The 9,563-nt window shown below is 36.5% G+C and overlaps 1 long non-coding RNA gene across 1 annotated transcript in view; it reads left to right on the forward strand.

The window, feature by feature from the left end:
• Positions 1-477: 477 nt before the first annotated feature.
• Positions 478-9,563, forward strand: part of LOC136288792 (uncharacterized) — a 28,790-nt gene continuing 19,704 nt past the window's right edge. Inside the window, exons 1-2 of the long non-coding RNA XR_010720587.1 lie at positions 478-580; positions 913-977. This is a non-coding gene — a long non-coding RNA (uncharacterized lncRNA). The remainder of the gene's footprint in view (positions 581-912; positions 978-9,563) is intronic.

Here is a 9,563-nt window from a genome sequence, read left to right on the forward strand (position 1 = left end):
ATGTGCCTTTCCCAGATGCTTTCTTTCTCTGCTGTTTGTCTAAGCCATGAAAGATCACGAAACATTCTCCCTTCCCCACAGCCTGAGATACGACTCATCATTTCTTTGGTATGCCTTAAATTAAAGGTTAGTGTATGTAGGGACCTGATTCACCGCAGCTTGACTTCAATTTTGCCTTTTTATAAGTCTTTGAAGTTTTTGATGGAGAAGTGATTGAAGAAACCCTACAGTGAATCAGACCTTAATAGTGCTCTGTTCAGAGCATTAAATGTCTTTCTTTGTTGCCAGCACCTGCATGGTGGGGCCCTGTTACTGAAATTAGTGCCTGACATAACTCAAGACTAAAAATTCCACAATCATCCCCAACATTCAGCTTAAAACACAGTCTGTCAGTTTAGATTGTGCCTCATCTTCACAGAGGGAAAGAACAACTTAAAATAACAAAAAAGAGGATTTGCCAGTAAGGAAAAATGAATTTTAGGGAAAAGGACTTGTTATCAACAGTAACGGAGAAGTAAACTGCAAAACGTGACAGACATGAGGAAAATTCCTGGAGCAGGATGCACTTAATATTGCTCTGGTAAGAACTAGGATTGCATTTAGTAGCACACTATTTCTTTTACTTTTTTTTTTTTAATAAAGGATGCGCCTCACATTCAAGCAAAAAAAAATCATATATGAAAAAAAATGCAAGCAAAGAAAAAAAAACAACAACAACAACAAAAAATATGACAACATCTTTCTAGGTTTGTGTCCTTTTTAGAAAGTAACAAGTGCTGCTAGTCCAAAATCTCTGTGTCGGGGTAGAGAGGTTTTTTTTTTTTTTTTTTTTTTTTTTTTTTTTTTTTTTTTTTTTTTTTTTTTTATCATTTCTCTTTTTTCTACACAGCTGATTTTTTTTTCCCTTTTTAGTATTTCCGCCTCCCAGAAACTCAACGATGGACAGTTTCTCTGGTCCAGAGAACAACACAATTCAAGTGAGTAATTTCTTTAAATGTTATAAACTTTCATCCCAATCAGTAAATTAGAGACTCCTGTGCTAAATAATTACATTTCAGTTATAGAGGTACTTTTTAGCCTGATAGCCAGAAAGACATCAGGTTTGTTTATTGCTTTCTGGTTTATTTTTTTAAATGTTTATTCCTACAAGCTATTTACTGTATATTTGTGAAAGCTGTATCTTAAGGATTCTGAAATGGATCCTGTGGCTCAAAGTTGGCAGCAATCTGATTTTAAAGCTGTGGGGGTAGATCTCACAATGCAAACAGATGGAATGGCACTGGTCATCTCATCATGGGATAAAGTTGTTTTATCTTAGATAATTCCTTTCCTTCTGACTAGCGTAAGTCAACTCTATTATTGGAAAATTATATAAATTAATATATTTTCTCAAACTGTGAAGGAAAGAACAAGGTCTTGAGTAAACTGCAGCACACTGAACAGAATGATTTCACTGTTAACTACAGAAACCCAAAATCCTGCCCTAACTCTCAGTGAAGTTCATTGCTTTGACTTCCATGGGTCTTTACCCAATTTCAGCCTTAGCAGTGAAATAAAGAGCTCTGGCAATCTTGTCTCAAACCAAGTTCTTCTGAGATCCTCCCTTCCCTCATTTATATTTTCTTTGCTTATAATTTTTGTGTGTGTTCTCTCTCTCTCTCTCTCTCTCTCTCTCTGTAATTTGTAACTCATTGCTGATTTACACTCCATTGTCATTCCCACTGCAACCCACTCACTCCAGAAACCACCAGATGCATTTACTTGGCTTCCACTTTCCAAACTACAGACACCATGATCTGGGCACATTAAACAAAGTTAACTGAAACCTGCATGAATAATTTAATCACCTAGTGATGACTGGCTAGGCAGGCAAGATGAAGCTTCTGCCCCAAAATCATCAAAGGCTTTTATAGAATCATAAAAAGAGCAATAATTCAATCATTTTTTAAGGGCATTAAAGATAATGCTTACTAAATGCTGGGTACAGCTGAGGTGTGCACTGGGATGAAATAGAAAGCATGCTCAGCAGCAATATGCCAAATGTATGTTTTTCCCTTTTGCTGACTGGCAGATAACCTGACCAAATTAATAAAAAGTACTCTACTGACTTCTCCTGCTACCTCTCTTTTCTTTTGAACTGATTTGCTAAGTTATGGTAAATTGCTAGTAAACAAAATAAAAAGCAAACAAACAAACAAAAAAAACAAACCCAAAGCACACAAAGCTTTTAAGAGAGGAGTGTGTATTTCCCTCAGTTTTGCTTCCTGGGACAAATTGCTGTGTTTAGTATTGAAAACATAGGCTGCAGTAGCAGGAAGGTACCAGGGAAAGAAAATATGTGTACTCTATCATGCTCTACTGCTGACTCACTCCCTAGTTAGGAAGTTGCACTTTCTGCTCTTAACATTTGCCTCATCTCTTGACCGTTAAATTAAGGTTAATGTTATTTACTAACCTCAGTATGGCAACACAGTTCATTAATGAGACACAGTTGTGCCTCAAGAACAGTCACGTAACTGAATATTTTGCTTTGATTTCATCAGTAATTGTATAGACATTACATTTCTTTTGGAGAACAAGAAAGAGAGAACAGCCTGCTGATGAGGGAAGCAGAAAATGTTGGCATCCCATTACATAGGCATGGGTAAAGATGTTCTTCTTATCATGCTTTTAAATAAAAAAAAAATAAGTAACAAACACAACAAAACAGAAAAAGAAAAAGAAAAAGAAAAAGAAAAAGAAAAAGAAAAAGAAAAAGAAAAAGAAAAAGAAAAAGAAAAAGAAAAAGAAAAAGAAAAAGAAAAAGAAAAAGAAAAAGAAAAAGAAAGGAAACCTGTTCTGTAGCACCTTTGTGGCTGGAGTGTGTCTTCTTTGTAGTCTGCAATTCCTTTCACTATGCAACTCTGCCAGCATGGGTTTGTGAAAGGCAAGCCCTGCTTGATCCACCTGATCTCCTTCTATGAGAAGGTGGCCTGCTTAGTGGATAAAGGAAAGGCTGTGGGTGTGGACCCTACATGGACTTCAGTAAAGCCTTTGACACATTCTCCTGGAGAAACTGGCAGCAAATGGCTTGGATTAGTGCAATCTGGAATTACATCCAGCTGGTGTCTGGTTACCGGTGGTGCTCCCTGAGGATCTATAAAATCAATATCAGTATAAAAATAGAGAATATTTAATTCAAAGTTTTATTGCCTTATTTTTTTATTATTATTTTACTCTAGGAGTTCTTGGTTTTCAATTCATTATGAATTTATGAGGGTTTTTATTAGACTGAGTTTCTTTTTATCATTTTTTGCATTTGTTAGAATATTACATTTTAATATATATGAAAAAAAAATCTTTGAATGGAAGTGAAACCTGCTTTAAAAACAAACTGATAGGATATTCAAAAGAATTTCATAGACCGAGGACCAGATGGGTCATAGGTGCCTAGCTGCCTGCTGAGGATTGAGCTTAAATTCCTAGGTGATGAATGTTCAACCTACCTGATATATAACTTTAATAGGACTTGATGTAATCATTGAAAAGCTACTGAAAGACTGCTACCAACTCCAGCAGACTTGGAATAAGGTACTGGAATAAGAGCAGAATGTTTTGTGGTGCTGATACATTATATAAAATTCAATTAATTATCAAGTTTACAAAAATTACCCTTTTCCCAATTGACTATTGTGTAAATATCTTAAAACCCTGTGGGGCTGAGATGTCTGGGCCTATTTCATGTTCAGTGTTCATTTTCACTCCAATTCTTTTTTACTTGCTTTATCTACACATATAATCTGCCAATTCCTCCCACTTAACATATCTTTTGAACTTTTCAAACGCCTTCTGCTCCTTATTATCTTTGCTTTACCACATCCTCATCTCTTGTCCTATTTTTGATACTTTTTTCTGGGATGGATATAGCTGGTATCCATCCTCTATATCTGCCAATTAGATACAGAACTTCATACTTTCTTTTTTTTTCCTCTTCTTCATAATGGTCGATTTTCTGCACTTCTGTTGATATCATTTCACTTCCTGAAGAATCATTCTATATATTAGATCCAAACCAGTCTCAATAAGAAAAAAAAGAGGGAGGGGGGGCGAGGAGAGGTAATGATGAGGTAGAGAAGTTACATTAACTTCTGAGATTCTATTTTCACAGAACCAGAGGAATAATTCATATCTGAATATATTATGATCACTAAAGTCAACCTTAGTTTTTCAACTATTTCTGTAGTATGTATCATGGCCTGGGGCTTATTATCAGAGACCAAGTCCAGAACAGTTTCTGACTGCTCTTGCTACCAAGTACAACTGATAAAGGAGCTGATGACCACAGTTTCTCCCTGACCCTCCAACTATGGTCCAGTCATTTGCAAAAGATGCGAGGCTTATCTTTAATGAATGTTCAGCTATGGGAATAGGAAGCTGGAGATGGAGAAAGAAAATCAACAGGCTTATGTAATGAAATGATTGATGCTTTATTTTTTCCGCATCCTTTTCAGAAATCTAAATACCATCAATGACTTACATAATCCTTTGTCAACATTTATTCTTATTTCAGTTATCTCCATAGTGGTAGGCAAGCTGCTTATATCATTTGTCTCTTCAGGCATAGTATCTTCCCTCTCTTATTACTTTAATCAATCATTGTTAGCTTATGTATAGCACATATCATTGCTACTGTTCTGTGGTGTGTCAGTCATTCATGCCAAACAGACCAGCTAGCAGCCCCGAAGGACCTCTATAAATGGAAATTCGCCTTTGCAAGCTGTTAAGCTTAAATGAGAGCATGAAAGCCCTTGCATGAGCATCATAACCTTCCACAGTGCAGAAGGCTTTGATAACAATGATGTCAGCACTTCACAAATCAACACATCTCCAGGAAATGTGATGATCCTGCTCATTGCTCTGTGCCGCTGCCACATAAAAATCATCAAAGAGCCAGGCTGAGGTCCAAACCCATGGCAAGACCCAGCTGCCTCCCATTTCACTTTAGATGGTTGCCCAAGGCACTTGATTTAACAGTTTATTAGATATTAATTTAGCATTCAGTATCCTTTTTTTTGCCAGACTGATGCAGGTTTTCTTCCATGTCTGCCTTGCTAATACCATGGTAGGCTCTGACTCTATGTTCAGAGCTGTATAAGGTACCGGAAAAAAAAACCCCACTGTGTCTCTGTGTTGATGAAGCTATGTCAGATTGAGAACAAAAAAGGAAATGAAGGCGTGGAACCAGGACTGACTCAAGGTGAAATCCTAAGCCATTGAGGACTCATAAAACTTCTGATGCACACAGTTGCACTTGGAATACAAGGCATGGCAAAGAAAGAGAAGTGGTTGCTTACCAGTACCTTCCCACTACAAGGTACTGCTGCTTATGTCCAGTTGGATCTGTGAGGCCACATTCCAGGAACTAGCTAAACAGTATGCTGATGACAAATCTCCACTGAAACACTACTGAAACAAAAGTGTTATCTTATCCTCACCTTATGATTCATGTTTGCCCATTTGCTCTTGTGCTTCTTATATGAAAAAAATGTAGATTTTATTTGATTAATTTTGCACCCTAGAGTATGTAGTGCCAGACTGCCGGTTCTGTGCTCTGATTCCAATGGCTCTATCTTATGGGCGCAGTGTGGAAGCAGAGCATATTTCACCATCTGAGAATCTGGATCAGCGTTCTTATTAAACCCTCTTTGGCAGACTGATGCTGTTACGTCAAATGCTGAACAACAGGGAGGATGTAAATATCCATTTCCACTGTCTCCCACCTCAAAATAATCTTTGTATTTATTAGGCTGATTCTTCCTATTTGGTCAGTTATGTGATTCAGCAGCAGTGATGTTACACATTTCCACCTGTTTGCATTTACTCTATGACTGCCAAGGGAACAATGGGGAAAATAGTGCTCTTGTGAGCCATTCTGTTCACTATGTGTCAAAAAGCAATTTGAATCAAAGAGTCACTAACTTAATTGATGGCGATGGCTCCATCCAAAAAACAAGCAAGGAATTGATGTTGTGCAAATTGCACATATATTGCTCCTGAATTTGCGAGCATATTCTTGTTTGCCTTGACAGCATGTAAATTACCTTTTGGAAAGCTCAACACATTACTTAAGATGTGACTGTGTATGAAATTTTTAGCTGCTTACAGGGGCAATAACAGCCTTCCTGTGAAACTGAAACTCACGTTCGTCTTTCTGGGTGGGTGTTTTTGGTGGTGGGGGGGGGGGGGGGGGGGTTTGTTTGTTTTGTTTTGTGGGTTTTTTTTGGTTTTTGGTTTGTTTTTTGTTGTTGTTATTTGTTCAGTTTGTTTTGATTTTTTTCTGTTTGTTTGGTTTTTTGATGTTTTTTTTTGTTTATTTTTCTGTAATTCATGAAACATACCAATTTCTGCTTAACATCTTGAATTTTAAACCCTGTGCCTTTTCACCAATGCAGCATACCAAAGAACACAATGAGGCAGTGATTCCCTCAGCAGAGTAAAACTGGGGTTAAATAGAAAAGATCCAGGGAAGTGCCTGGGAAGGACTCACTTATTCAGAGACTTATCTAATATATTAACATATTAATTTGTCTCAAATAATTTTAAAGTCTTGTATGACCTATCTGAAGTCAAACTGTAGTTGTTTGAGGTTTCTGACATAATTGGTAGAAAGAGACACACGACATTCAAAATGGATTTTCTACAGTTTCTGATGATTTTGGAATCAGACAATAATAAAAAGGCTTGGGTTGGAAAGGGCCTTGAAGTCCTTCTAGTTACAACATCCCACCATGCATGGGGACACCACACATTAGGTCAGGATGCTCAGGGTCTCATTCAACCTGTCCTTGACCACTTCAGGCATGGGAAATCAAGGAACTAAGATTTGGTTCTGATGCGGAATCAAAAGGGTCTATTTAACCCTGCTCTGAGATGGGTTCACTATTCACAACATATCTATCTAATATTAACTCCAGAAGGCAATGATTGAAATTAGTATTTGTCATTTCAGGGACTTTTTAAATACCTAGCCATGGTCTTTGTTGTTGAAGCCTACAAATATAACCAGAATGGACCAAAGATGGGCAAGGAAACAGTGCTAGAAGATAAACATGATTTACCAAAGTCACAAGTTAAAGTTTTTGACAGATGAGGTTATACAACTATTTCTGGATATGCACATGTGAACCGCAATGGTTTTCTTAGATAAGGAAATTTTTTGAGAAAATTTTTGTGGACTTTTTTAGTTCAATTAGAAAATAGAAACATCGGTACTGGCAATTGAGTAGCAAAAATTCAACATATTAATTCTTTAAAATTTTTGTGTCTATCTACAAATGTGTGCAAAATACGCCTTTCCTATAGATCCAATAATTAAATACTCCTAAGAAGATAAAAAGCTGCAGTAACTACAAATACACTGCACATCTCAGAAGAGTAATATGATATCAATCAACCTTGAAAAAGTATAAGTTAAATCACACTAAACTGAATTATTCTTCTAGTTTCAACCAGATCTATACTACTTGACTTCCTTGTTCAAGGTGTTTGGGTAACAGCTCATTAGGCAAAGAATAGTGCTTAATTTTTGGCCCATTCCACAAAGGAATAAAACTAACCAGTGGACCTGAGACTAAAAAACGTGGTACCAGCCTGAGAGCAGCTTCTTTTTCTTCAGGCAGTGACGCAAGTCACAAGTCATGTTTTCTCCATAAAAACAAACCACATGGAAATTCCAGGTTTATACTGGTCCTAGGCTGAGAAAACTGAATGGGAAAAGCAGTTCCATCTTCCAGAATCAAAAAAATAATACCAACAGCACAGTCCTCGGGAAAAATTCCACTCCAAAAACTAATTCCTGAGTGTCTTGCTACACATTAAAAAAAAAAAAAAAAAAAAAAAAAAAAAAAAAAAAAAAAGATTCTGCAGAGTTTCTCCCTCACAAATATCTGAAATATCATAATCTCATTAAATTGAATACAAGCAAGGCATGTATCATGATGTTTGGCTTTTTTCTCCTAGGGCAATATATGTGGTTTTCGCACATGAAGTACCTTCAGTCTAATGTTACTTTAGATGTCTGCAAAAAGACCTTAAAGAACTTCTAAAAACAGATTTTTTTTGAAAAGATGCACCAGTACTTGTTGGTTAAAAGAAGTTAACAAATGTCTTTCTTTGTTTCTGTTTAAGTCTTTTTTTTTTCTTGAATTCCTTCTCTCATTCAGTGAGTTTCTTTGCAACCATGCATCATATCAGGTTGAACCCTGCATTCATAATGGTATAAACACACAGAGAAACTTTCATATACATTGTTCAGATTCTTTTATTATTCCATCCTTCGTTTTTATTTTTGCTGTGGATGAACTATAAAGTTCTGCTCAAACTAATCAACACAAAATTATTAAAAAGAAAATCTTCCTTTCCCATCTCAATACTCTTATAATATTCTATGTATATGAATCACCCTTGGCAAAAGGAAAAAATTAGAAAAAACTTACCAGCTTTTGATGCCTGCAAGCAAATACTGATTGGCTTAACAATAACAACAACAAAATATATATAATTAATTATAAGCATCTCTCCTTTCCTGAAAAAAAAAAAAAACAAAAACAAAAACAAAAACGTCATAATGTATCAGTTTGGGGGTTAATGAATTTGATAGGGTATTTTGAGTTCCTACAAGGCTCCATCTGCTGATAAACCTCCTCTAGAACTGGCTGTGATGCAACATATTTGAACTCTCTAGAGGCAGCTGAGGAACATTAAGATGCCATTAATGTTCATGTTACATGTCTGAGCTCTTCTTCTGGTTGGGCCTCCTTTGTAAAATGTGACTGTAGGGTTATTTCCATCCAGATGTCACAGTGCATATCTGTACTTGTTTATGGTATTTAATAATGTCTCCTGGCAGAGTAGAATAGTCTTAGAAGGCAGTGTATTTTTCTCAGACAAAACTTGTAGCTGCTATATGAATATGCAACACTTTAATGCAGCAAAATTAAAGGGAAAATAAAGGGGAAAAGTGCCATTCAGATGAAGAGAATGAAAGCAAGCAATAGAAATGTTGTTAGGTTTTTAAAATAAGGTTTAATGAGAATGAATTTGGCCTTGATACAACATAAATTGGACTATTTACATGCTTACATTAAGCATGCGTTTAAATTAAGCACAAGCACTTTGCTACCTGGGGATTTAGTGAAGATCCATTATAAGAAATGTCCTGGAAACCATGAAATGCAGCAGGCAAGTACTCTGAAGGAAGATGGGTTGCTTCTTAGTCTCTTTCTGATTCTTCTGCAGGTCTTGAGACTCTCTGATCTGCTTTCCCACATATGCTTGCACCCTGCACTCATGTTCGGCAAATCTTCTACCTGTGGGCCTTGACTTTTGCCCTCCTGTGGGCAAGAGGAATGAAGTTCTAGAGACAATGCTGGAGTATGTTTTCCTTGCCAGTGGAAACATTAGTGCCAGTGACTTCTAACAGCAGTATGTAATTTGTCAAAGGATTTCCAAGGTACCATGTTGCTTTTGACCACAAAGGAAAAAGCTGAAAGATCAAAATCAGTCATGTTTCTCTTTTTTCCCTT

Source organism: Chamaea fasciata, unplaced genomic scaffold, assembly GCF_029207755.1.
Source record: "Chamaea fasciata isolate MVZ Bird 193981 ecotype frontalis unplaced genomic scaffold, bChaFas1.0.hap1 SCAF_4, whole genome shotgun sequence".
NCBI lineage: Eukaryota > Metazoa > Chordata > Aves > Passeriformes > Sylviidae > Chamaea > Chamaea fasciata.